Source organism: Lupinus angustifolius, unplaced genomic scaffold (genome assembly GCF_001865875.1).
Source record: "Lupinus angustifolius cultivar Tanjil unplaced genomic scaffold, LupAngTanjil_v1.0 Scaffold_11_27, whole genome shotgun sequence".
NCBI lineage: Eukaryota > Viridiplantae > Streptophyta > Magnoliopsida > Fabales > Fabaceae > Lupinus > Lupinus angustifolius.
The window spans coordinates 33,044-39,043 of NW_017718523.1; positions in this window are offsets into that span (position 1 = coordinate 33,044).

A 6,000-nucleotide genomic window follows, 5' to 3' on the forward strand; every position below is an offset into this window, starting at 1 on the left:
TGAAGTTTCTCAAAAGTTGAGGTATATGTGCTCAATACACTATGCCTTTCACACCGCAACAAAATGGTGTGGCTGAAAGGCGAAATCGTACTCTAATGGAAATGGTTAGATCAATGTTAAGTCATTGTGATGTACCTTTATCATTATGGATGTACGCGTTAAGGACCACTGTGTATATGCTAAATAGAGTTCCTAGTAAGGCAGTTCCTAAATCTCCCTATGAGTTATGGACTGGTAGGAAACTCAGTTCGAGACATCTCCATGTTTGGGGTTGTCTAGTTGAAGTAAAGGTGTACAACCTACATGAAAAGAAGCTTGATTCAAGAACCATTAGTGGTTTCTTTATCAGCTATCCGGAAACGTCAAAAGGGTACAAATTTTATTTTCCTAACCATGGTACGAGAATAGTTGAGTATGGAAATGTTAGGTTCATTGAGAATGGTCAAATCAGTGGAAGTGATAAATCTTGAAAGGTGGATATTATGGAGACTTCTGATAAATTTTCTTCACCGAAGATGTCTCCTGAGGTTGTTGTTCTTCTGGTTATATTATTGTCAAATAACACACAAAGACAACAAGATAATATCCAAAACCCACAGGATGAACAAATAGTTAATGAGCCGATTTATGAAGTCACTAATGATCCAGTGATGGAAGAACCACAAGAAATAACATTAAGAAGCAATGATGTCAAAACCGGACTGTACCGGCCGGTTCAACTGGAAAACTGGTGAACCGGTCTCCTAACAGATACGGTACAGATGTTGAACCGGCCAAGTATCAAAACCGGTCAAAACCAGTGAACCGACTGGTATTTCACTAAACCGGTCGGTTTACACATATATTTTTTTTTTGAAAAAAAACTTAAAAAACCCATTACAAGGTGACCCATCTTTCCAACCCTTCTTCAACACTTTAAGACACATGATTCCAAGGCATACTTAGATTACACATTTTGGTTCCTAACATTCGTGTGTAATCTCAGTGACATTTGTGTAATCTTGGAGTTCTATCTGAAGATAGGATTTGGTGCAAAAATATAATAACGATATGAGACAACTTTGACTCCTTGGTGTTAAATGTTAAAACTCCAAATTTATTTGTTTTGTAGAGTGGGTTATGAACTTGTGTCATTTATTTATATTTTGTGGTTGTTAAGTAATACTTTTGGATTGATATATGTTTTTTAATTTAGATTTTGAATTTGTTAAAGACTTAAAGTTGTTTGTTTATGTGAATTTTGAGTAGATTATAAATATGGATTATAAATTTGAGTATCTACCTATTTGGAATTTTTTTGTTATAGGTTTATATATATATATATATATATATAAGTAGATATGTCTGATTTAACCGACATGCGGTTTAATTACTGAACCATATATTGAACAACTGTATCACTATACCAGCACCCTGACCGGTTTGATAATCGGTACGGTTTTAATAACACTGTTAAGAAGGTCTAAAAGACAAAGAAGATTAGCTATTTCTGATGATTGAGCATGAATGTGACTTGAGCATTGATAAGGATCCAATGTTGTTCATACAAGCCATGGAAAGTGACAATTCTGAAAAGTGGCTCAATGCTATGAAAAAAGAGTTGAAATCAATGGACGATAATAAAGTATGGGATCTAGTTGAGTTTCTAGAGGATTCAAAACGAGTTGGTTGTAAATGGATCTTCAAGACCAAGCGTGACTCGAAAGATAACATTGAAAGATATAAGGCTAGACTTGTCACCAAAGATTTCACTCAAAAAGGGCATTGATTATAAAGATATGGCTTTGGTGGCTCATTATGATTTAGAGCTCTACCAAATAGACGTAAAGACCGCTTTTCTGAATGGTGACTTAAACGAGAAAGTTTATATGAACCAACCTGAAGGGTTTGTGACCACATGAAAGAAAAATCTAGTGTGTAAATTAAATAAGTCAATATATGGACTGAAGCAAGCTTCCACACAATGGTATATAAAGTCCAATGATACCAATACATCATATGAGTTTGTGGAAAACACCGTTGATCGGTGTATCTACATAAAAGTTAGTGAGAGCAAGTTTATAATGTTAGTCCTATATATTGATGACATTTTGCTTGCTGCAAATAATAAAGGATTGTTACATGATGTAAAGAAGTTTCTCTCTAATAATTTTGAAATGAAGGATATGGGTGAGGCATCCTATGTGATAGGAATAGAAATATGTCGTGATAGATGAGAAGGATTATTGGAATTGTCTTAGAAAGGATATATTAATAAGGTATTAGAGAGATTCAGAATGGAAAAGTGCTCCGCATGGGTAGTTCCAATCCAGAAAGGGGACAAATTCAGTGAAAAGTAACGTCCAAGGAATAATTTGGAACGTAAGGAAATGGAATTTATTCCCTATGCATCAGTGGCTGGGTGTTTAATATATGCTCAGACATGCGCTCGACTAGATATCATATTTGCAGTTGGAATGTTAGGCCGATATCAATGTAACACCAGAATGGACTAAAGAAGCTTCTCAGGTATTTGCAAGGCACTAAGGATCACATACTCACATATAGAAAGTCAGATCACCTTGAGGTGATTGATTATTCAGATTCAAACTATGCAGGATATGTGGACTCAAGGAAATCTACGTTTGGGTATGTCTTCCTAATGGTTGGAGGAGCCATTTCATGGAGAAGTGGTAGACAATCTTTAATTGCTACATCCACCATGGAGGTTGAGTTTGTGGCATGCTTTGAGACCACAAATCATGCATTGTGGATGCAGAACTTTACTTCAGGGCTTGGCATTATAGACAATGTAGCTAGGCCGCTGAAGTTTTATTGTGATAATTTCGCAGCCGTCTTCTTTTCTAAGTATGGAATGATAAAATGTCTATAGAGTATATTGGTACCGATATAATGGTAGCGAATCTGTTAACTAAGGGATTGCCGCCCAAAATTTACGTTTGCCACGTAGAAAAGATGGCCATTATAGACAAGTCCTTGTTAATGTGATAGTATCTGATGTATATATACATGTATAGATGTTTGCTTATCATTGTATGACACATTTTAATTCAACGAAAGTTTCATTTCCGTAATTAAAGTTTAAGTTATCCGTATTAAAGATTGTACTTGTATGGTTTTAATGAGATAACTTGGTGAGTCTTTGAATAGTAAATGAAGACTCAAATTAAAGTTGGTTGAGTTGGTTGTGATACATGGAAGCGATCAGGTTGCCACATATAATTTGTGACCGCTATGATTCAACCATTTCAATTTAATTAAGGATGATGATTTGTAAGGTTCAATTAAAGTGCGCAATCAAAGTCATGAATCTTCAAGTCATCACATGGACCAAGTGGGAGATTGTTAGATTAATTCTAATTAATAGTCCATGTTCTTGGAAGTTACTAGTTTGAATGATAGTGCCTAATGTGATGATGGTTGGCAATTGGTGGATCAAAGTAGTGGGGGTGTTTTTAACTCCATCCCCTCTCTCTTCATGGGTAGTTTCTGTGAAAGTGGAGGAATTACTTTCTACAATAACTCTTCCTAAACCCTTCTATATATTGAGGCACTCATTCTTTTGGAAAACCATCTCATTCAATCAATTGTTTGCTATCTTATGCATAGAAATACAAAGTGAGAATTATAGAAGAACTAGTGGTTGAGAAAGGAAATTGTAGTGTCATATAGAGAAGGGAGGAAACTCAGTTCCTAATAATCAAGGAACACATAAAAGGGAGGCGGAGAGGTGAGAACAAGGACAACCAGAAAGTGCATAAAGGAAACGCAAATGGAACTAGGTATTCCTTACTCTATTCTGTTATCACATGTGAATATCATAATGTTAAGATCCTAAATTAAGGGGTTCTTATGAACCATTAAAGGCTCATAATTTTTTCTAAAAGACTAAACATACGAAATAGTGACTTGCAGAACTCGTGACGTTACAAAGTGTACTTTTAACAATCCTTCACTTCTCCAATTTCTGAATTTCTTTTGAGATCTTTCAGGCTTCAGTTCCAGATATGTATGTTAAACATGAACAATATCAAGAATAGTGACCACGAGTTGTCAATCATCCAATTTCTTTTGGATTCACTGCATCTCCAATCTGCAATTCAAATATCATTTTCCATTGTACAACAAAATCACACCAAAACAAGTACTATTTATTTTTCTCACTTCAATGCAAATGTTACATATTATGCACTCTTCATAATTACAAGGGACGATAAACAAAACAACTAATAAAAAACACTTTCTGATACAAAATGTTGAAAACTCAAATGAGGAATAGTAAAAGGAAATTGGGAATGGTGTCGAGACCATAAAGAGTATGACCCTACCTCTTAATGGCATAGACAACATCCATTGCAATCACCATCTTATGGTAGCATGCTCCATGTAAGTCACAGGATCATGAATAACATTCGCAAGAATGATCTTGAGAAGACCATGGATCTCTTAATAAATGAGACCATTGATTCTCTTCACACCAGCACGACGAGCAGGAAGACAAATTACAGGCTTCTTAATATTTTGAATGTTATCCCTTAGAACCTTACGGTGATGCTTTACTCCTTCCTTTCCAATATCATTCTCACTAGAACCATCAACGAATCCCTCTTTATGTATTAGAAATTATCAACACATACCTGAATTCTATATCTAGTTTAACATGTTGAATTGAATTATTTAAACTCAGCAATTCATTCTTCATCTTATTTTTCTCTTGAATTTATAAAGTCTTAGTTCTTGGGTATGGGGTTATTTTTTTTTTATGTGTGGTGATGTGTTCAGTTATATTGTTGGTGCAGCAGAAGTGATCGTTGTGCAGTGTTGGCCATTTGCAATCAAATAAAGTGCATAGAATAAATAGAAGAAAAGATACAATAGAATTTGGTAACGAGGTTCGGCCAATTGTGTCTGCGTCTCTAGGAGTGATGAGCGGCTACCAAGATATTATTAGAAAATAAGGATTACAAGCCCTAACACACTCATGGGCCGAATTGTCCATATGATGTTTCTATTTGGTGTTTATATCTGATGCGTATAATAACAAAGGATCTGAGTCCAATATATAACATTGATACTCTACTCTATTTTAATACTAGGCAATGTGAGACTAACATAATAACATATTTCAAGCATCTCCTGCAATCTCCACCTTGATTGAAATAGACGAATATCTCGCTCATTAGGAAATCTACATAAGAATCTCCACCTTAGCAAATATCTGACTTCACCTTGCTCAATGCCTAATTCTCATTAACATCTCCTCCACATAGGAGTTTTCTCTCATTCAACATAAACCTTATGAGTATCCTTGACGATATTACCAAGAGTCTAGCTCTCCAAACTTGTAGTGTAGGTTCTTGTACCGCCATCAAATGGAACATGCTGTCTAGCTACCTTTTGCTAGGAAGTCTTTTGATATATTTGAACCTCTACACAAAAGTTCACCAACAACCATCAACTTCAATATTAAGTCAAACTGAACCTTTGAGCTTCCTTGGAAAGCCTCAAATGTTGCCACCATTGTCTAGTCCGACAATCATAGTTCAAAAGAACTATCATACTCCACCAAAAGGAGTATACCCACCACACACACCTTGCATCAATGTTAACTAATGTCCGTGTCACATCCATGCATCCAAGCCAATGCCCATGTCACACCCTGCATCTCTACCAATGCCCGTGTTACACCTTGCATCGAAGCCAATAACCATGTTGCACCCTAAATCAAAGTCAGTCAACGCCTTTGTGATTTTTTGGATTTGCTAACAATTAATATCATTGACTATGACGTCTCACACACGCCATTATGATATTTCGTTTCTCATCGCCAATGAGAACATTCTCTCAACATCTAGAGAGATATTGACAACATCTAACTCAACACCTCTGTCTACATCTCCACCTTGATCCTAATCCAGTACATGAACTTCTGGGATTCTGGATCAACACATACATTGCCCCACCATAGTTCTGCCATGTTTTATTCTCCTTTAAATCATC